Source organism: Schistocerca gregaria, chromosome 1 (genome assembly GCF_023897955.1).
Source record: "Schistocerca gregaria isolate iqSchGreg1 chromosome 1, iqSchGreg1.2, whole genome shotgun sequence".
Classification (NCBI taxonomy): Eukaryota; Metazoa; Arthropoda; class Insecta; order Orthoptera; family Acrididae; genus Schistocerca; species Schistocerca gregaria.
Window position 1 is genome coordinate 742,634,969 of NC_064920.1, and position 24,514 is coordinate 742,659,482.

General features: G+C 41.0%; 1 non-coding gene across 1 annotated transcript; it reads right to left on the reverse strand.

The window, feature by feature from the left end:
• Positions 1 to 20,015: 20,015 nt before the first annotated feature.
• Trnaw-cca (transfer RNA tryptophan (anticodon CCA)) lies at positions 20,016 to 20,087 on the reverse strand. The gene has a single exon. It is a non-coding gene; the product is annotated as a tRNA-Trp (tRNA).
• Positions 20,088 to 24,514: the final 4,427 nt, after the last annotated feature.

Here is a 24,514-nt window from a genome sequence, read left to right on the forward strand (position 1 = left end):
AGATTTTCACCTTTTCTGCTCTCTAACGAACTACCTTCAAGGAATTCCCTTCCGCGATGAAAATGCGCTCCAAACGCGGCTCAACGAGTTCGCCTCAAAATCACGCGATTCCGACAGTCGCGGAATCGAAAAGTTACCCCAGAGTTGGCACACCGTTGTAAAGATTGAAGAAGAATACATTATTGATGACTAAAGTCTCTGTTATGTGTTTCTGTTGTGATTAAACTTACGGAAAAACGCTACGAACTTACACAACAAACCAACAGCTGAGCTACAATTCCCCAAAATTCTCTCAATGAAATGAAATCGACCATATGGCTTCCCTACTATCAACCTGACGTGCTTGTTCAATTTCATATCACTTTGAGTTCCACTTCCTTTTTTCAGTAAAGTTGGTCAGTGTCATGATGTTATCTTCCGCTCAGTCCAACAAGAGTAGAAACATTGGTGATGTATGAATATTTTTGGCAGCCTCGTCATCTGGAGCCATCTGTAGGTAACAAAAACTTCACTATCATTACACATACCACGAAACATCTCGGCCTGTTTATCGTTTGAGAGAACGCGAATCTAAATGTCGATATTACTTCCCGTATTATGTTACAACCATTGAATCTTTTTGTTTGCACCGTTGTTATTTGTTTTTCGGGTAATACGGGAACATCAATAGCTTGTTACTTTGTTCGTTTTCTTTAAAGCAGCTTAGATGGTCACTGTACGAACTGCGGATTTCCTTAAAAGTCATATTAATTAAATTATAAACAGTTTTCACGTTAAAAATTAGTTTTGTTACTCTTACATTATTTCCGTTCGTTCTTCTACACGCAAGCGCTCCATTTTAAGCACACTGCACTACCATGACACAAATTATTTTCTCGTTTGCAAGATTTTTAAAATCCACATTTACCTTGTATATTTTACAAAGAACTTTTTCCGTGTTTCTTTTCCCTTATTCAGTTTTGTAACCAGAGATTCTTGGTACTCATTGTTTTTGCTATTTGAGAAATTATGTTTGGTTACTTATTGTAGGCGTGGTTGACTAATGGTACCATGTTTAATCTGTAGATGATGCATCTGAGAGCTGCTTGTTTTTCAGTCTGTCGGTGGTTTGATGATTACTGTAGTATTGTTTCTCCAGCAACGAATGAGTAAGTTTTGGTTGTTTTTCTTTGTGACTGATATTTGCAGGAAATTTATTTGCCCTGCTTGTATTTCTCAGACAAATGAATTCCACGAGGTAAAACAAAGTATGCAAAGTACGCATAGTGAATGTGGGTATTTACGAACATACAAACAAGAAAATAATGAGTGTCAGTGCAAAGCAGTGTGCTAAAAATGGAACGCCTGTGTGTAGAAGAACACGTGGAAATAATATAAAAGCCACAAAGCGAAAAAGAAACTAATTTTGAACATGAGAATTGTTTATGATCCCCTAAACAGATTTTTAAGAGGACTACAATAGTTATATTGACCACTGTGGAGGCTCTAAGAACAGTAAAATGTGTCTGGACCAAAAAAGACAGTCGTAAAACATGGAATAACTCTCCTATTACATGGAAAACTACGACTGCGGAAAAGATATCACAAAACCAAAACTGCAACACGTGTATGAAGCTACATTTCATGTCATGCCTCGTGCAGAATGAATTATAGACGTTTTTATTATTGAGATCTGTCCGATCTTTTCTAAACTGTTCATTGGCTCTTGCCACTTGCTAAACGTCTGCAAAAATAACCACCTTCTCGGAAAGAAGTGTGCCATTATTTTCTGTATGTTTGAATGTTTGGTAAATGGTACTCTGGGTCCACATTCCTCTCTTTCTTCCTAATCCAATTAATATGAAAATCCAATCTGGCAACAAACGAAAAAGAGGTAGAATAATAAAAGGAACGTTGGAAGGTGCTGTTATGTGCCGCACTGCTTGCAGTTTGACCGAGAATCCGCCTGCTGTTGTCAGAAGTTGGTTAAGATTGGTTTCCACCAGTGACTTCAGTATGAACAGAGCAGAAACAGTTGCAGTTGCTCTAGTAAAGAGCTCCTTTTAGCAGAATCGAGAATAACAGTTTGATATTCCTGTCAACAATTCAAGGAGCAAGAAAGTCAGATCTTATTGAAATAATAGTAATAGAATAGTAATAGGATGGCCGAGTTTCGAGTTTCACGTGCAGTCTACAGCATAGTATACCTAAAGCTACTGAACCTCAACAGCCTTTATGACAAATACATGATTAACAGAATTTACAGCTGGCAGCCAAGTAACAACTTTACAACTGGTGAAGGTGTTTCAGGATGGACACAAATTTGTAACTATTTTGGAGAATCTTAAACTCACAGGCAACTTTACAGCCCAATGGCCGACCAAAACATCAACTTAAACTTATGCTAAAGGCGTCTATTAGATTTACTCAAACGAGATTTAGAAGGAATTAGTTGCATTAAATCGTATACAACTGACATGTAAAACATCGAAGCAAGGCAAGCGGTTAATTTCAGAGGTTACAGAGAAGCAAACAGCGACAATAGCCAAACAGATTTACAGACTGAATCAACTAATTGTAAGCCCGGTGGGCAGAAAGAGTAAATAAACAGGTGACTAGATACTTATCATACGGGCAGCTAATTCGAAAAATAGCAAATGACAAGTAATGCTGGCTTGATGTAAACAGTTGGCCGACGCTCCTTCCAAAATAGACTCCTTTTCTACATACATATTACAAGACCGTTTGGTGAATTTCACCAGACCGACCAAAGCATACACTGAGGCCCCTGACAAATAAGGCATTAAATACTGGCGATTCTGTCTTGTAACACGTATATCTAGCCAGAATTAAACACTATTCTAATTAGACACAAAACCAACGCTTGAAACAAGTTTGACAAGAACACAAAGCGTTAAGCAGTATTGTAATAAAATACGAGACCCCAATGAATTAAACCAATTGGGTGAGCACTAAGCGCCAAAAATTAATCAAGCCAAACCATCAATCAATTAAAACGTTGGTGAGCACTGAGTAAACACTATTTTCACCGACTGCAAGATACTACATAACATGTAAGGCCGTTGGTTTACAGTTAACCCCCTTAAAATTAAGTAGCTCAAACACTACTTTATGAAATACAAGACACTTTGAAGAAGGCTGACAAGCATGACATAAGTAAAGAAATCAGGCAGGTACCTACAGAATGATATGACAGAAAGCTCATCATGCACATACAAGCAAGCCAGCCGCACAGCTCAGTAACATGGCGAGTAGACAACAAAATTTAAAATATAATACAAATTCGCCGCAAATCACGAATAATGCCCAGAAAATCGACCAGACCCAGTTATGTAGCAAAACACAAACAAGTGCCTTTGTCTCACAACATTGGACCTGAGAAATGACACAAATGTCAAGTAGGCCCAAAATTTTGAATTTTTAAATCGTTAATTGAACACTATTTTGGAGGACTGTTTTGCTTTACTGTATGGAGCTGTATCATATACTGTAACTAGCTGTGCATCATGATCAGGCAGACCATTCTTAATAGGAAAAGTTATTATTTGATTAATCTTGGTCTATGAAAACATTATCTATCAGTGTGCTGCTTCCTGTACCACCCGAGTAGGAAAATAAATAACTGATGTTAAATTGAAAGAACCAAGTAGTACTTCAAGGTCAAGCTTTCAGTCGGACTCTTTCAGAAAATCTACTCTGAAGTCCTCACAAACAGCAATTTGCTTCCCTTTGTCTGACAGGTAGCACAACAAAGAATCAAAGTTTTTCAAAACTAGTTGAAAATATCGCAATAGGGACCTCTGCATGGCTACAATTATAAAAGTGCCATTTTTTAGTTTAAGCTCATATGCACTTGCTTCTATATGTTGCTCTAAGCAAAATTTTTAGTTTCCAAGTTTTTCACACTATGACAGATTTTAACATATATGGCAACTCCTCTTCTCTCCATAGTGTCTCTACTTACATGTGCTGAAAGGTTATATCCACCTAAATTTACCATTTCCATACCTGTGACTATATGATGTTCAAACAGGCATGGTATGTCTATTCCACCTTCAGTTTCTAAATCTTCTAAACAAACAAGAAGCTCATCTACTTTGTTTCTTAATCCCCTGATATTCTGATGGAAAATATTAACATTATTTTTCACTATGCTTTTATGTGAGTCTTGTGACATACTAACATTATTTTTCACTATACTATTTTGAGAATCTTGTGATATTTTCACATCTCTAGTACTTACCTGTCTGAACTTCTCATTAAGCTTCATTTCAATCAATGTGGGATGATATTAGCCTAAAAAAGTACTCCCATGAGTTTATACAAGTAATGTTTATGTATTTTGATAAACAGTACAGTGCTTGGTTGTGTGGTACAATGGTCAAACTAAGCCTGTCAACAAATGCTACCTAACATGTAAATTATATCAATAATGCCAATATGTGAGCCACGTCCATTTTCTTAATGCTATAAAACAATAGGCTTCAACATTAAAGTCACATGTGTTTCCTATTCGAAATCTTACATATTTTAATAAATAATACAGACAATTTCACTGCAGGCACAAGACTAAATTTTTTCGTTCATGATAAGAAATTTGTAATTATACTTGCATATTATGATTAGCAATATGTGTGTTGTGTACACATACAGTTACTCTTTACCTAAAAAAGCTGCTTATGGGGAAAGTTAGGTTTGTATATTTATTAATGTACACATTCAAAAAATAATGAAATTTTTTAAAAAATATATCTTTTTCATACATTCTGCCTGCAAACAGTATGTAACGATTTTTGCAATTGTGTTGGACTAGCGAAAGGTACAAGCGGCCTCATAAATTTAAGAGGTGTAGCCAGAAGTGATGTCATGATCATTTGATTCGAAGTGTCAACATCCCTCAGCTATTAGAGAAAAGGATGAGACTAATCAATGAGTGCTTTGATGTTTAGTTATTATTAAAGAATCTGGACAATCTTGGTAACATAAATTGTACTCGAAATGCCATGTTCTTTAGCAAGAAAAATTTGAATATGCTAACACCCATTAACAAACTGTTTTGTGACAATATTAGTGTGTTTAAAATCTGTGATAAAGTGAACTCTCGAGAACAATAATATCATAAAATTATTACAGTTGAAAAATCTTTCTGCCTCTATGCATAGAAAACAAGGCAAGACAAGACTGATGTCTTGTGAATGCTAGTTGTAACATCTAAACTTTTGCGCCAACGGCTATAGCCCTTACTGTGCTTCAATAAAGTGTAACCACCCATCCCCTTTATGTGGAAGCACATAGAGTAGGACAAGGCGACTCACAGAATGGTGTGATGGTGAACCTATACAGCACATGATTGCCTGTGATTGGTCCACTGCCTCATAGCTCTTGGGCTGATGGTGTGATGTCTCACAACCACTAGGTGTTCCTTTACATTTGTCCCATTCCACAAGTGTCAGTGTATGACTTAAAAACACACCAAACATGACATCAAACATGAACTGAGCCGCTGCCTTCATCATGAATCAGAAAACTGTATTTTTAGAAGCATATTTTGGGATGTATTTGATATTCAGTGTCTGGTGGCTGTACTGATCTATGGCCTCCGAGATAATCCATCATGTATGGAGGCAAAAAATGCGCCCTTGGCACTGTGATACAGGGTGGGATAGGGCCTTGGCTTGTCACCATGGGGTTTGTGGTGAGGGCTGAAACAGGGCTTGTGCTGGCTTGGCTCTTTTACAACAGACTTTCAGCTTTGTGTGTGAGAACCGAAGGGCAGAAGACTGCACGGCCAGCATTTGAGCCTGCTAGTCTCTAGAGGCAGGCATGTCACTACAAATGTTTGTAATAAAAACGCCGGAATTGTTCCCTTCCTTCTTGTTACACTGGTTGTCAGTGTGACTGAATAAAACATGGTACTTTGTGCTGTTTAAAGTATGATTCCTCTACCTCCACAGTGTAATTGTTACGTAGCAAGAATGAACTTTGTGCAAAAAATGAACCCTATCACCTCTATAGTTTAACTCTTACACAGGAAGAGTGTACTTTATTTTAAAAATATCCCCACACCATAACTGTTATGTTGCAAGAGTGTAGATTCTTTAAAGAAGTCATTACACATACAAGTGAGCTATATCATCCAATTTGTTTATCATTGTTTAAAGAAACAGTATGCGCTAATAATAATAAATGATCCTGGACAAAGTCATACCTGTGCCAAATATCTCTTCCCTTAATACTGCTACATACCTACCCTTAAAAGGTGTAATGTGTTACATTGCATCAAAATGTTCCAAAATATTCACATGAATAAACCATGGAACTGTGTAAAACACCCGAAACAAGCTATCTCACTTGATTTTCTTTTCAATTTCCTGACGTTTTAAATTGTGTATGACCTACTGTAAATCCCGAATGCTGCAATTCAGATTGGAGGTCGTCATCATCAGAAGCGCGAGTTCAGAGAGAAATGTTAGAGTTGGGGAGACACTGCAAACGCTTTCAGGTGCCACTGTCAAAGAATCTCTTGTAAATCAGTAGAAGAACCAAGCCAGCTTCATTCCTGCCATACTGTGAGGCAACGATCAGAAATTAGGATGTGTGCTGAGTGGATATGGACTGATCGCAATGGTCTAGTCCACCTCTACATTACATGTTATACCTTGTAAAAGACGACATACGTCATCAAGTGCCTTGTATGTATGGTGTTCCCTGTGAGTGCGGCAGCATCTATAAAGGTCTAACAATTCACACTATTGTGGAGTGTTGTACTGAGAACAAGTGACATACACTCCTGGAAATTGAAATAAGAACACCGTGAATTCATTGTCCCAGGAAGGGGAAAAATTATTGACACAATCCTGGGGTCAGATACATCACATGATCACACTGACAGAACCACAGGCACATAGACACAGGCAACAGAGCATGCACAATGTCGGCACTAGTACAGTGTATATCCACCTTTCGCAGCAATGCAGGCTGCTATTCTCCCATGGAGACGATCGTAGAGATGCTGGATGTAGTCCTGTGGAACGGCCTGCCATGCCATTTCCACCTGACGCCTGAGTTGGACCAGCGTTCGTGCTGGACGTGCAGACCGCGAGAGACGACGCTTCATCCAGTCCCAAACATGCTCAATGGGGGACAGATCCGGAGATCTTGCTGGCCAGGGGAGTTGACCTACACCTTCTAGAGCACGTTGGGTGGCACGGGATACATGCGGACGTGCATTGTCCTGTTGGAACAGCAAGTTCCCTTGCCGGTCTAGGAACGGTAGAATGATGGGTTCGATGACGGTTTGGATGTACCGTGCACTATTCAGTGTCCCCTCGACGATCACCAGAGGTGTACGGCCAGTGTAGGAGATCGCCCCCCACACCATGATGCCGGGTGTTGGCCCTGTGTGCCTCGGTCGTATGCAGTCCTGATTGTGGCGCTCACCTGCACGGCGCCAAACACGCATACGACCATCATTGGCACCAAGGCAGAAGCGACTCTCATCGCTGAAGACGACACGTCTCCATTCGTCCCTCCATTCACGCCTGTTGCGACACCACTGGAGGCGGGCTGCACGATGTTGGGGCGTGAGCGGAAGACGGCCTAACGGCGTGCGGGACCGTAGCCCAGCTTCGTGGAGACGGTTGCGAATGGTCCTCGCCGATACCCCAGGAGCAACAGTGTCCCTAATTTGCTGGGAAGTGGCGGTGCGGTCCCCTACGGCACTGCGTAGGATCCTACGGTCTTGGTGTGCATCCGTGCGTCGCTGCGGTCCGGTCCCAGGTCGACGGGCACGTGCACCTTCCGCCGACCACTGGCGACAACATCGATGTACTGTGGAGACCTCACGCCCCACGTGTTGAGCAATTCGGCGGTACGTCCAGCCGGCCTCCCGCATGCCCACTATACGCCCTCGCTCAAAGTCCGTCAACTGCACATACGGTTCACGTCCACGCTGTCGCGGCATGCTACCAGTGTTAAAGACTGCGATGGAGCTCCGTATGCCACGGCAAACTGGCTGAAACTGACGGCGGCGGTGCACAAATGCTGCGCAGCTAGCGCCATTCGACGGCCAACACCGCGGTTCCTGGTGTGTCCGCTGTGCCGTGCGTGTGATCATTGCTTGTACAGCCCTCTCGCAGTGTCCGGAGCAAGTATGGTGGGTCTGACACACCGGTGTCAATGTGTTCTTTTTTCCATTTCCAGGAGTGTATTAAACAAAGGGATTTTGTGAAGTCAGCCGTATCTAAGCGCTGCCTAGGAAGCAGACATAAAATAAAATTAGAAAAGACGATACTGTTGGCTCATGTTTCATGAAACCGGGATACTGTTGTAAAGGAGGTGGCCAAGATTAGCATAAACGGCAATAATTTTAACAGGCACGAAGGGTTACACATTTAGTGGAGCATTGTGCTCAGCTTTGAATGTCGAGCATTGACACTTGTAGGGAGATGGGAGCAGTTTGACACATGGAACCAGCCCCTTGCACTACCTGATGACATTGGTCACACGGCGTGCCTGAGCTTCTGCGAGCTGCGCAAGTCACCTTCTGCGCACACATCACTTCGACCCCGTCCGATTGGTTCCAGATGCTACAGTCATGGCCATTTAAGCAGAAAACTGTGTCAGTCCCTGTAGTCCCTTTTTCTTACTCTTGGTGCTGATAGCTACGATAACCATCGAAAGCTCGAGTTTTTTATTTGCAATGATACGGCTTGTAAAACGAGGAAAGTTTATTCAGGTATGCCACCACAAAAGACTCTGAGAATACATTACCTTTTCCAAAACTTTTTGAGAATAAAGTTAATAAAGAAACAGATAGGTAGTTATTAATACTTTTCCTATCATCTTTCTTAAGGAAGGGTTTAGCCATGGCTTACTTTAGTTATTTTGGGAAAGACAGCTTGTGAAAATGGTGCATTAAATACAGTTGTGGCACTAACTCTGGATGTTTATAGAGATTCATTGAATACTGCACTCAGGAGATTATTTGACTTGAAATATGCATTATAATTTATTACATATTTTCTAAATTCATTCTCTGATTTCCACCGTTTGAAAATGTGAGTTAAAATATAACGCTTTTTAATTGATTCCATTAAAATTAAACAAAATATTCATTATAGAACAATTTCAGAAAATTACTAATTATTCGGCACAAAAGTAATCGCAACTTTTCTCACTATTTTGTGCAACATCGTTTTGGTTTCATCACTCTCAGTTCCACATGGTATCGAGTGTGTCCTATGTGAGTGATCTGATTTCATCATTCTGAACTACAAACTGATGATGGCTTCTAGCAGCTTCTTCTTGCCACTGGGATTCCATCACAAAACCATACGTTTCTGCCTTGATCACCAATTCTGAGTTGGTTTGCTGTCAGCACTGTTGCCAGGTCATGTTTGCACACTAATGTGATGATCAGCGATCCTTTCTGTAGATTCCATCTCTGTGACATGGTGCACTGTCTTGCTAAAAGATGCACTCATAGCCGCGCGGGATTAGGCGAGCGGTCTAACACGCTACAGTCACGGACTGTGCGGCTGGTTCCGACGGAGGTTCGAGTCCTCCCTCGGGCATGGGTGTGTGTGTTTGTCCTTACGATAATTTAGGTTAAGTAGTGTGTAAGCTTAGGGACTGATGACCTTAGCAGTTAAGTCCCATAAGATTTCACACACATTTGAATTTGATGCGCTCATAATTGTTACGCTGAAAAAAATCGTGGATATAGGACAGCAATTTGAACATTAAGACTACTTCTTGGTACTTCTTTGGCGTTAACTTTGACCTTTAACGCTTGCAGACGTCCAGAGTCATTGCTTTCCATTGTGGGGTGCCAGTTGAGGCTACCCCTAAGATGCTATAGTCCAGTACCTGGTGACCTACAGAGAAGGGAAGCTCCCCACAAGATCATACAATTTTTAAAGAGATAATAATGTTACACCAAACAGAAATGTCTTATTGAATGATAATTAATAGGGGTGGACCAATAAAGTATCAAAGTATGAGTACCGCACCACACGTGGATATACTAATGAGAGGAGGGATCATCTATCTATAACACAAGCAAGCAGTCACTAAAACAATCAGGTTTATTATCATAAAGCTTCAACATGTCACTACTCACTGATACATGCAAATGAACATTTAATACATGTGCAAGGGATTATAACTGTAAAATCTAACCATAGGACAAGAGGGTGAACACAATATAACCATAATTATGACAATAAATCACGACTAAACCCATGACTGCAAGAATGGTTAGCGGAAGTGAATTCCACTTTCAACTGAAAATCAGCCCTCAGCACTGAGCTTGATTACAGCTTCTCATGGCCCCATTAAGTAAACACATCCCAGCAAGCTTGGAAGCTTTCAGGTGTACAGAAAAGAAACAAGGCCTTTGCTGTAATAAAGTAATGGAAGAGAAAAAGTAATTAACTGGGCAATCACTGGTAGTGCTGAATACTGTCTGCAGTTATGATGCAGCACAAGACATCGACTACATTGACCCAGGGTGAGTAGATAATATCATGAAATACGTTATATGACGGTTTTATGAGATCTGCCATGTGGCATCAGCTCTCTGTTGCAAATAAAATGGATGTCAATGAAGTTATGGTGAGATTGATCTACATCACAAGTTCATCAAGGACATTTTAACTGGGTATCAGTGCTATTTCTGTCTTCTATTCCGCACACTCATCAGTTGATGAATGTCAGTCTACAGTTTATTAGTTAGTCTATTTACATTTATTCTAACATAACATTAAATCATTTACTTTGTTATAGTCATAGTCAATTACATAGTACAAAACAATGAACAAGAAGGATAACATTCATAGACGCACATTTGCAGTAAGTCACATCAGACACCAGTTGCATAGTGCATTCATCGAACAATGAGAACAACATTTATAGAAACACGTGTGCAGCAAATCACATCGAATATCAAATGAATGACATTTGCAGAAACACATTTCAAAACAAACAAGACATACACAAAACAAAACGTGTTACACTCGTTTTACTGTATGGCTGTGTGGCAATACAAAATTAAACTTGTTAAAATACAAAACTGAATACTAAAACTCTCGATAACTTGTAAATAACAGCCACTTGTGTTACTGTGATAATAAGGCGATGAACATTTATGTAAAGAGTATCGTAATTGTGACATAATTTAGATAATATCAGACAAGAAGTGACCTAAGTGCAGCATGTTTTCATCATAGATGTTCAAAATCCCAGTTACTCGCAAATTGAGACACCGCTCATGGCGTGCGTTAGAATTACTGCATTAGTAGCAAATTATAAACATTAAATATCAACTACAAACAAATTTGCAGCACTGCTTATGGCATGGTAAACTTATTTACTAAATGTTGGTCGTTTCTACTGGCGCGTCTTTTCAGTAGTCCCTGAAAACTAGAAAGAAAATACAAAACAACAAACACCTCAGTGTTCTCTGGTAACCCACTGTTGATCACATGGACTCTTTTTGCGGAAGTTTTGACGCACGAGAAAAACGGAATCGAAAGAGTTAGAATTCACAGTTCCAGCAGATCCTCTCATGAAAGCACGACAGGAACCACAAGTCCCAATTAGTAGCTCGTCGAGCCGGCCGAGGTGGCCGAGCGGTTCTAGGCGCTACAGTCTGGAACCGCGCGACCGCTACGGTCGCAGGTTCGAATCCTGCCTCGGGCATGGATGTGTGTGGTGTCCTTAGGTTAGTTAGGTTTAAGTAGTTCTAAGTTCTAGGGGACTGATGACCTCAGATGTTAAGTCCCATAGTGCTCAGAGCCAGTAGCTCTTCGAAGTGATATCCCTTGACCATCAATATGCACTACTAACACGGAGTTTATGTTGATAGCTGGCTCTTTTCAATAGCTGGTTTTTCCCACTTCAGTAACACAGTCCATAAAAAAAGTTCTTGAGTTCCCTGCTCTAAAGTCTGACCAGTCTTCAGTAAGTTTGTGAGCAACAGTAAAAATGTTCATGACCCACAAATAATTGAAGGTTATAGTGAGTGTCATTAAAATGTTCATTCTCTCACATATGAAATGAAGATGTGCAGCATTGTTTGCAGCAATACATTGAGTGCATCTTAATATCATGACTCAGGACTGAAACGGATAATCGAGGAAACAGGTCATGTCTGTTTACAGATGTGCAGTATCTGTAAATTCAGCATAAACTAATGGATGTCTCAGTGTTTGTGTAAAGTTCCTTATACACTCGTAGTTCACCACACAGATTTACTAGTGAATCAGATCTACTAATAACAGATAGGTTAGCCGGTCGCAGTAGCCGAGCGGTTCTAGGCGCTACAGTATGGAACCGCGCGACCGCTACGGTCGCAGGTTCGAAACCTGCTCCGGGCATGGATGTGTTAGTTAGGTTTAAGTAGTTCTAAGTTATAGGGGCCTGATGACCTCAGAAGTTAAGTCCCATAGTGCTCAGAGCCATTTTTGAACATATAGGTTATGTTGCCTGATAGGTCATGTTGCCGATACAGGTTGGATGACCTCTGCTGTGTAGCTTCACGGACCAGAGGACAACTGATATGAAGACAGCCATAACTAGGTCAATCATGCCCTATGTCTCTGTGGCGGTGACTCACGTTGACTGGAGTGGGTCGTCGCTCTCAGCGAAGAACCAGCTGCCTAGGCGACAGAGCAGGCGTTCATCGACAGGAATGTGGCCCCCTACAGCTTATCGCAGCTGGGCTGAGAACGGCCCCATTCTCTGGGCACGAGTCACTCTTACATGAATGCATGGCGTCTATTCTTTCGTACATATCCAAAAGAACAAACACCACGCGCTCATATAATTGATTCATCTCGATGTACAATGAAGCGACCACATTCATTGCGGATGCGCAATTACGTCCGACCTCCTGTGGGAATCTCAAAGCAGCGAGCACAGAGGACGAGGACAAGAACTGAGGATAAGTGGCGCTGGGTGGCAATGTGGGTCGGCCGAGAGGCTTGCCATGACAGTCCGCACATTTGCCATAAACGGGTGGTGCTGTCGTTAACGCAACTGCCTAGTAAGCAGAAGATCCCAGATTTGAATCCCGGTCCGGCATACGTTTTCGCTCGTCGCTACTGATGCCGCGCAAAATCCTGATGCAGCTGATACCAACAGTTCCTCCCTTTTCTCTCTCCTCTTCCTTTAATGTATATAAGGAATCACTCTACAGAAAGCCTCCTCCACAGCTCGCCTGCCAGCACACAGCAGTAAACAGCATTACATAATGACATTGGATATACAGATTTAAGGAAGATTCACATGAAGATCACTGCATACAGTGCATGGAGTCTTATTTAAAAGGAAAAGGACTAATATCAATGAATAACTGCAATAATTTTAGTAGCTGTGTGACCGGTTACGAAGTCTCGTAACCGGTTGGCCCTGACTAGTATTAGCACGCAATCTGATTACATAAAACAAAAATAAAGAATGACAAGGAATTTCCATTAATACAATTGATTAATTAAGTCCCCTGCAACAATAAAAGCTACAGAACAACAAAGCACAAGTGTAAATGTTCTGTGTGTGGTAGTGTGACTCAACGTACATGTATCAAGCTAGGTTCTTTCTCAATACGACAAAATATTTTAAACACCATTTACAATGAACTAATTGAAAAACCAGAAATACTATAATTGCACATAGAAACCGGAGTTGCAAGTCTAGTAAATAAACACGAGCCAGATGCTTTGTTGACTGTACCTGTGAGAAAGAGGGATTGTCATTAAAGAAAACTGTAATACCTTTTTACCTCAATATATATCGACGAAAAAATTCCATTATACCAGCATGATAAATCAAAAGCCCATCTCCTTTCTCAAATATATTCTGACAGTTGCAACTTCTTCCATCTATACATTACACCAACCGAACAGCGTCTACTCTCTCGCCCAACAGAACAACAACTGTCCTCGACATCCCCTGAACTACTACTGCGCAGTGGAGGCGGCGAAATAATAATCTTTGGCGCAATCTCTGGCTCTGTGACTCAGTGTAGCGTCCTTTCAACGGGAAGAAAATTTACAAAAATATCATCAGTTCCTTAATGCAACTGTCAAATGAACGGCTCAAGGCCCTAAAAGCTGAAGAACTGAATCAATACTCTGGTTCTTAGGCCTTCAAAAGCTATAAAATGTTTATGAAGTATAGAGAGACAAAACTGGGCTCCATATCCTTACAAAATTGAATTAATGAAATTCAGGCTCCTTGCGCTCTTGACTAAAGAAAGAAAACATCCAGTGAGCAAAATGTAAGCATGACTCTATTTTAATTAAAGTACCATAAACTTTATCAAAGAAATTCGGTGGAAAGAGTTTACAAATAGCCGGCTGACACTAGATGTAGAGGTGTAAATAATGTATATCACATGCAGTTTGGAACTAGTCTTCTAAAGTATCTATGGAATCAAAACATGCATGAGACGTAAATTATTGGTACACCCTACAGTTGACAACTATGATGATACTGTACATGGTCACACCCCCTGATTGTCATGATGGGCCTTCCTCTCTCTCTCTCTCAGACTTTCGTTTGTTCATGATCCTCCAGTAAAATATTCCCTTTAATCTACGTCTCATAGGACAGTTCTGAAATACACAAGGATACAAGAGCATAATGTCTGACGACTTAATAATGCATAAACTTTTATCATAATAAGCTACGGCCGCAGGTTCGTATCCTGCCTTGGGCATGGATCTACATCTACATTTATATTCCGCAAGCCACCCAACGGTGTGTGGCGGAGGGCACTTTACATGCCGCTGTCATTACCTCCCTTTTCTGTTCCAGTCGCGTATGGTTCGCGGAAGAACGACTGCCGGAAAGCCTCCGTGCGCGCTCGAATCTCTCTAATTTTACATTCGTGATCTCCTCGGGAGGTGTGTGTTGTCCTTAGGTTAGTTAGGTTTAAGTAGTTCTAAGTTCTAGAGGACTGATGACCTCAGAAGTTAAGTCCCGTAGGGCTCAGAGCCATTTTTTTTATCATAATAGGCATTACAACGGCTAAATGTTCACTTATTCTAGGTACCGCAACTGCTCATGTGATCTCGTATTATCTTCATTTTTTACGTTAAGATCTCCCTCACCAAACGGTTGCATCCATGGCTGGTATTTTCATTGCTGAAAAATTCATATATCACAAAAGTGGATAGGACAGTCCCACTTTTCAAAGTTGTTACATATCACATGGCCCAAAGTCCCACATGATTGATCACATAAGGCCCGCTAACATCCTAATACTGAAAATGGCACACGTCACACGCAACTTCTACATAATTTGCATCGCTAATCAACACACACATGATGATGTCACTGACAATATACAAGTCTTACACACTAATTCTGTATGCAAACAAATCTCACAAATTAATCCTGTGCATGACACGAACTGTCCTCTGTCCTATTTAGCGATCTCTGCATGATATCCATCGGCCTATTTATGCTCAAACTACAACTCTCTAACAATTCCTGACATTTGTCCTCCACATACATGCCTCTGCCGATCATGCGATCTGTCTTCTCACCAGTTGTGATAGTTCAACGAAACATGGCCGTACGATGTCCTTTGGCGTAAACGGATCATATAACATGCTGCTTCTCATGACCATAGCCTTCAAATACCCTACTGGACGGTTGCACTCAGATCTCAAAATACTTCGTCAGCATGAGTATTCTCTCTTTTCTCGTTCCTGGCATACTTGGGACCAGTATTGCTCCACGTACTCCAGACGAAATTCATCATAACTTTGACATACAGTGCGCTGACCCTCATCGTTGTCACAGCTTCTCCACACAGGGGTGCACACATGAAATTTATTCTGTGAGTTTGTGACCAAAGCAGATGAAGAATGTCGTCAAACTGGCTGATCCAAATTTTTCGTGAAGTTTGCCAGACTGATTCAAAAAATAACATATACTCCGGATCTCAATATATTCTCTACACTCAACGTCCTCTTCGATACCTGTATTGGGTGGTCTAGCGTGCCTCTGTAGTGCAGTGATTACTAACATTTTCCTCATGTCCCTCGCATGTAAATTCCGCCCAGTTCTCATTAGTTACTTCTCTCAAGGTAGGCTTATTATTGTCTAGACTAGCTACTGCCTAGCCTAGCTACGTGATTTTCTTTGGACAGCTTCAGATCTTAATTGATTTTATTCAACACTTCCTTCAATGCTTTAACCTCTCTCTTCAAAATTGTTCAAATGGCTCTGAGCACTATGGGACTTAACTTCTGTCATCAGTTCCCTAGAACTTAAAATTACTTAAAACTAACTAACCTAAGGACATCACACATATCCATGCCCGAGGCAGGATTCGAACCTACGACCGTAGCGGTCGCGCGGTTCCAGACTGTAGCACCTAGAAGTGCTCGGCCACCCCGGCCGACCCTCCCTGTTCATGCTGCGCACTTCAGATAGCAGATGCACGACGATGCTGCGGCGTCCTTCCATTACTGTTTCTAATTTTGTACCTACTCTGCATAACCTCTCGTCCAGCTTTGTAAAATTTCCCTCTTCAGTCTGAATGCACTGCCCCGCAGTCCTCCCCTCGAAATCTGTAAGACGTTCCTCAGTGTACTTCGCATGTAACTCCAAAGTGTCTTGGGTTTTCGAAAATCGTTGCATGGTCTGTACTTCTAAGTCGGCACTGTATTTTTGTAATGTAGCACCTTGCCTCTCTAAAGTAGTTCTCCGTTCTTCCATTGCTCTACGTATTTCTCCACTCCTGATATTTTGCACCTATTGTGCCTTCATGATGTCTGCCCATTACTCTTCACTCTTCCAGTGCACACCCTGTGCATTATATTGGATGTTTACCGTTAACTTGACTTGTGTGGATTCTCCTGATACTGATTAATTGAACAACTCACGGCTCGTGACTCAGTTTTTGTACCGAATGAAGTGGCGCAGTGGTTCGTGCACTAGAGTCGCATTCGGGAGGACGACGGTACAAACCTTCGGCCATCCTGATGTAGGTATTCCCTGATTTCCCTAAAGCGCTTCAGGCAAATGCCAGGATGGTTCCTTTGAAACGGCACGGCCGACTTCATTCCCCATCCTTCCCTAATCCGATGGGACCAATAACCTCGCTGTTTGGTCCCCTCCCCCAAGCCAACCAAGCAACCAACATTCAGTTTGACTTTTCATTATTGATTATTGCAGACGTAGTTTCAACTATTCCTGTTTGATTAAGTGTTTCTTACCTTATCGCCTGCACTGTCGCATGCTTCTCTTGCACGTCCTATCTGATTTTCCCATGTGTTGCTCCCGCACTGACCAGTTTATCATCGATGTTAAGTCAACATGTTCCCTGCACAAGTTTCTGCGTCCTCACACTGTGCTCAGCCGCTTGCAGAAAACTCTTCATTTCGCATTCTGTACACTAAGGATACATTGACATAATTTACACAGAAAGGTCGTTATCCAATGATAACCACATCTCTTTTCAGTCACTTCTCACAGTGGGGTGCGTCCGCTTCCTTGTTTCTCTACTCTACTACGGAACATTTCGCCTTTCTTCACCCGTCACATACTGCATTATGCTTATACAACCCTGGTATGTAATCTATATCCAGCCACAGTAACGTCACAAACATTGCGAAAGACCACAAAACAAACCAAAAAGGTATTAAGCGAAAAATACATCCAGACAGCTCCAGATTCTAATACTGGCCTCGCCATTTTACATGGCCGGTACAAAATGCTCTCAAATTACCAACCAATAGTTCTTCCATTTCAAGATTACCTAAAACTTTAACCTATCCGTGGTGGATTGATCTCAAAAATAAACAAGAGTTCGTCTCTACTTTCTCTTCCTCAGATGTAGCCTAGCACATTCTTGACACTGCCGTGTTGAATGCCCGTAACGCTTGTACATTTCACAGAATTCAGGCACAGATTGGTTACGAGGGCACTATGACGTCATATTCCACTGAGTGCAGCTGCTTGGACACGAACTATCTCACTCCTGTTTCCCCGTAACTGATGTAGATCAGGCAGTGCAGCTTCATGCACTAGCTCACTTGAGCTGCTGGATATCATAACATATTTCTGCCTAACGTACACGAACTGCTAACCAATATTTAAACTCACTGAATATTTCCAATCGTTCATTAATTCCGCGTACATAAAACAATACCGACTAAAAAGCTACCAGAAATACAAACACAGTTGAATATTTCACCCTGACAAACAAATTTCAATCCCACTCTGTACGAAACACAATAAAATCTTAACCAAAAACAAACACACAAAAATATTTCCCCCAAAACTGCAACGACGAGAACACAGGACAGCGATACACTTTCACTCATTGTGCTGTCAAATGCAGTGCTTTGAATTGCACACAAGAATCTTGTATGTAATTTGCCGGTAACGTCAGCTCATCAGTAAAAGCCAGGCGTAGGGTCCCTAGGATGTCTCATCCTCGTCTTTAATCCGGTGTTTGCTGGTGGAGACTTGGTCCAGTCTCTGATGATTTTATGAGGACGCAGTTCAATAATATAGTTAAAATGCTGTTTCTTTGCCTTGCACCAGTATTGATCTGGCAGTTCTATGAGAGTTGTCCTCTAAACTTTATCCTGGCTAAGGTAAGCCCTAGTTCTCTTATTATTCCAAAAACTGTGGTTCTGTCCACGGAGTCGTATGCCTTTTGGAAGTCTATAAAGATCGCTACGCACTAACTCATTTCTTGCGGTATTGGAGGATGGTCTTGAGGTTTTGTATTTGCTCAATACATGAAACCGATTCTCTCGAACCTGTTTTCTTTTTTGTGAATTCGTTGGATAACAGCTGAGATACAGTTGTCTGTGAGTTTCACGCTAGCCCCAATGTCCAGGATTACTATATTTTTACGTCAACGTATGTTTTCTCCGGATAATTTCAGCATTTCTGTCACTATCCGATCTTCCACAGAGGCTCTGTTATTTTTTAGTAAATTTATGACCTCTTTAACTTCCTCGCCGTGTGAGAAGAGATGTGCTCGATGTTGGTATTAGTTGGATCTCTAATGGGGAGTCGTTCAGTAGGTTCTTTGGTATTTAGTAGCTTCTGGAAGTAGTCAGCTAGAGTTTTAGTGAATTTGCTGTCATTGAGGCACAGTTTTGTGGTAACAAATCTAGGAATTTTCTTATTCTTCAGTAGTATATTACATGCTGTCCTTTTCAGAGTCTTTGATCAGTGATAGGTAAGGATCAGAATCGATGTTAGCTTCTCTAAGACCTTAACTTTCATAGTGTCGCAATAGTTCTGCCCGTCTATTACAGTGTGTTCGATCTGGAATTCTTTGAGCATGCTGTCTGGGCTCCGCAACGTCTGGACCATCCTTGGGAGAAGTGAAAAGGCCACAGACATCAAGAGCAGTCCATATTTGCTGCATAGGATGGTTAAGCGTTCTCTTTTCTCGTTTGTTCTCTTATGGGCAGGATATCTTCCAACAATCTCGTATTATTTTTGTTCTCTCTTGACCTGGACGTTGAAATATCCTAGCAGTATAATGGTGATGCCGGACCTTATCCACGGTCGCTGGTCTATGGTCTCTGGGTTTCTCCTGTTTTGAAATCTTTGACAGGAGCATGAAAATAATCCATAGAGTACCTACACCACTGTATTTGCTTGAGTACAGTAGCTGTATGAAGAACATGCTTGTAGTGATTTGCTTGAAATGATATCAACCCTATTAGTGTTTTGGCTTTAAAAGTCGACTTTTGTTTCTACCGCTCGTACCACATCGCTGGAGTTGTAATGTGCTGCAAACCCCTTCTGATGTATATCTCCCATAACTGATTTTATGCCGGAAAGAGGTGCGTCAAGTTGTATGAATACCATTTTTATATTATCTATAGTTCTCTTACGAGTATTTTGATATATAGACTGCTTGCTCTTTTTTTCCAAATAATTTTAGTAGAACTTTAGTTTCCGAAAAATTCAGATGCGAAAACAGACACTAACATTAGTGTCATTGAAAGTAAAGAGATAAAAATTTATGACCCCGACGTGATTTGAACACGCAACCTTCTGATCTGGAGTCAGACGCGCTACCGTTGCGCCACGGAGTCACATGCTACTGATAAGCTAAATTTAGCTTTATATCTACTTCTATTCTTAAGTTTAAATTATGTGATCTTTATAAGGGTATTTATATATTTATTAACAGCTACTTTGAATTATCTGGTAATTAGTTAATACACAAAAAATTCAAATAAAACATTGGGAAGTACATGTAGACAGTAGTTCGAAATGTGACAAAGCGGATATAGTGTGTTGCTGATTACTATTCGAGAATATATGTCATGCGTAAATTCAATAAAAAATATTTTTACACATAAACGTACAGCATTGTGTGTAGATAGTGGTTAACAGTTATTAATTTACACATCGTGATTTCGCCGCGATTTTCAGATACGTCCATAGACGTATCAGAAGAATTCCGTTTACTGTGCGATATTGGTCTACACAACTGTAGAACCCCTCTTGATATTAGAAGCAACACAACATTGACAATAATTTCTTCTTAAAGTATAGGTTTGGTCGACGCGTGAAACTGCTGGCGAAATTGAGAGCTCCAACAATAACATTTAGTGAATGAAAATGCATATGTAACAACGGAAATGCATATGTAATAATGGAAAAGTCTCAGTAAACGGCGAGGACAGAGATTCATAACCACGTGAATATTTGGAGACATTTAACTGTACCACATGAGGTGAAACCTTCCCGCGGCGGCGAATTTTGAGCAAGGACGCTGACTGCAACATGCTCAGTACTTGCATCTACAGGTAGGGCTGTTCTCTTGAAAGAATGCATTTAACTTAGCCGGATCAATTTTCACTGGCGAGGAAAATTACTGCAATCGTTAACAAAGTGTGACACTTGGCAGTAAATGTGAGCAATCCATAGAACCTTTACTGAAGGAGTAGCACATTACTTAATAAAACCGCGGTGATACCGCGGCTGTGGATGCACCTGTAGACACGAAACAGCAAAACGTGTGCGTCAACACGATACAAGAGTCAGCTACCTTGTACAATGAGAAGCAAAAACATTGCCCGGTCCCTTGAGAGTCCAAGAACAGAACATGGCGCATGCCGAGTCCAGAAGTTCCAGTGTTCCCAAATCCAGCGGTCTGTGGAAAATTAAAATAAAACTTTGGGAGGTACATGTAGATAGTAGTTTGGTGTTTACATCGTCAAATAGAAGCAATATAATAGTTACGATACAGAAGAAGTAGAGATTCATTGCAATTTAACTCATCGTATCATTTCTTTTGAAAATAATTTTTCGAGCACTTAGAAACGGTTGAAATTTATGAACTTCACGCAGTTAGAATTACTGCAACGAGGAGCGTTTCACATGTGCTTCAGTGGAAAAGTGGATAGGCTGACGGTTTGCGAAAGTAAAGGATACACTCAACTAGGGCCAATTAATTTTTTTTTTAAATTTAGACCTGGGCATGTAATACTTTAAATCTTACTTCGCTACAAATTGTGCAGCTTTTCTAGGTTCAATATTCTTTCAAAAGATTCCATTTTATAATAGTTTAATCTTCAAACAAGCAGACAAATGGTCGCAGTAAAAATATTGAAAATAGCTGTATCTATTTGTAATTACTTCGATCGCCACCTAGTGTTCACCTAAGAGAAACGTATCAGCGGACTGCCATACGTCATAGATCTGGTTCAAAATGGCTGTTGTGAATGTTCGCGAGCGAATAATTGCTCTCTTTGAAATCGGTGTTACTGCGTCTGACCCAAGACGTCGTTATGATGATGTTTCCACAGCAAGGGGGGGGATTAGACGATTTAGAAATAATGGTAAGGTAGCGAGACGCCCAGTACCTGGAAGACGACGAGTCTCTACACGGAGATAAGATGTAGAATAGCTCAGGGCGACCTAGAATGCTCCTTTGTCACTCTTCCGGGAACGAAGGAGAGTTTCACATTTCCCGGGCTCCTCAAGAACTGCTCTCAGAAGATTAACGGACCATGGAGTCAGGTCCCGCCGTGCTCTTATCAACGAACTGTTGTCTGGCGAACAAGCCGTGGATAGGCCAGCAATTGTGAGTTCCTGGGAAGATGTAGATTGAAGGAAAGTAATTTTTTCCGACGAGTGCACAACTGAGACCAAGAGCAGAGATCATGCTTTTGTTCACCGCACAGATAGGCAACGATTTGGCGAGCTCTTTGTGGCCATACGCAGTAGAAGCGGGCGCATAAGTGTGAAATGTTGGGGCTGGATATCTTACATGGGAGCAGGAACTTTACAATATATCCAACGCAAGTTCAATTCAGCATGCTACGAACATTTCCATGAAAATGTAATATGCCTGGAGCTCGACTTTGGTACACCGAAGAACGTCTGACTCATCCACATGAGAATCACCCATCACACACTAGCATTAGGATTCAGAGCTGATTTCAAAGGATGGGAAATATTATTCAGTGCTTTCTGTGACTTTCACAGGGCACCCATGGGCTCAGCTTAAGAAGACTCTGCGATTGGCCAGACCCTCCTCCGGAAACTGTCGCTGCTCTATGGGATTTGGTTCATCCTTCATGGAAGGGAATTGCTATGGATGAGCTCTTTTTCCATAGACTTGTCAATTCTATGCCTCAAAGGATACAAGCTATTCTTGATGCCAGTGGCATGTGGACGAAATACTGCAGCTATTCTTAGTCTACTCTTCATTTTTTTCTCTCTGTATAAGGCCTACTTGTTTGTGTAGCCAACAACATTAATTTCAAAATACAGATCCTCCTGTTACTATATATTTGTATCTTTCCAGGAGGTCAGATGAAAATCGCCCTCCAAGGAAGATTATTTTTATTTTTATGTAAGGTCACATGAATATCACCCTCCAAGGATGATTATTTTTGTTGTTATAGGAAGTCAAATAAATATTACCTTCCAAGGAGGATTCTGTGCGATCATCGAATTCACAAACCATGCGGTGAGATTCGATGCGACACATGCTACAGCTACCAGCACAGTAAGCTGATTCGCTACCAAGCAGATACCGATCTTTTCTTTTGAGCGTGGCGGTCGAATGGGCCTACCGCAGCTGAAGAACTAATCTGAAACTGGAAACAACAGACACTACAACGCACATCCATTTGCTCCTGTAAAACTGGCACAAGGACTTAAATAAATATGCCAATCGGCTGACAAATTTTTCTTAGCTGAAAGCTATAGAAATGCCAGATTGCGGTCTTAGTGATTACAATTAAATACACCCATTTTCAATATTTTTCTATGACCATTTGTCTGTTTCAAGATTAGACTGTTATAAAACGGAATCTCTTGAAAGAATGTTGAACCTAGAAAAGCCTACAACTGCATAATGTATAGTGAATTAAGTTTTAAATATTATTTGCATAGGTCTAAAAAGATTACAACAGACAGCACTTAGATTCGAACGCTCTTCCTTTTGTTTCGTAAACCATCAATCTATCCACTTAGCCATTTTTTCGGTTATATAATTTTAAAATAAACCAGTTTCCGGTTTACAGCCGCCATCTTGTGACCTCCAACTTTTGGAGGGCTGGGATCTGTCGATTCGACCTGTAATACTGAACGTTGAACTAAGTGAGGGAGTTCAGCGTTGATACATTTCATGTAGTTATTATCATTGTGGTCACTGGGAATGTTCGTGTGTCCGTATTTTCGTATCTTCAAATGCAGTAAAGAAACTTGCCCATTCGGTCCATCACTATTTACCCTGACCATCGCACCTCCAATACATTTCCATGTATATTGTCTACGTGAGTCAAAGAACTTTAACGTGGGAGTCTTCAATAGTGAAAGAAATGAAACAGAAAACTTGTAAGCCGAAGTCTCCCATATTACTTACGAAGACAACAAAATTATAACAAAGTAAAGGGGTTTATAACATAGCAACTTCTCTACAGATAACTCTGTCCGAATGAGGGTTGTTGTTGTTGTCTTCAGTCCTGAGACTGGTTTGATGCAGCTCTCCATGCTACTCTATCCTGTGCAAGCTGCTTCATCTCCCAGTACCTACTGCAACCTACATCCTTCTGAATCTGCTTAGTGTACTCATCTCTCGGTCTCCCTCTACGATTTTTACCCTCCACGCTGCCCTCCAATGCTAAATTTGTGATCCCTTGATGCCTCAAAACATGTCCTACCAACCGATCCCTTCTTCTAGTCAAGTTGTGCCACAAACTTCTCTTCTCCCCAATCCTATTCAATATCTCCTCGTTAGTTACGTGATCTATCCACCTTATCTTCAGTATTCTTCTGTAGCACCACATTTCGAAAGCTTCTATTCTCTTCCTGTACAAACTAGTTCTCGTCCATGTTTCACTTCCATACATGGCTACACTCCAAACAAATACTTTCAGAAACGACTTCCTGATACATAAATCTATATTCGATGTTAACAAATTTCTCTTCTTCAGAAACGCTTTCCTTGCCATTGCCAGTCTACATTTTATATCCTCTCTACTTCGACCATCATGAGTTA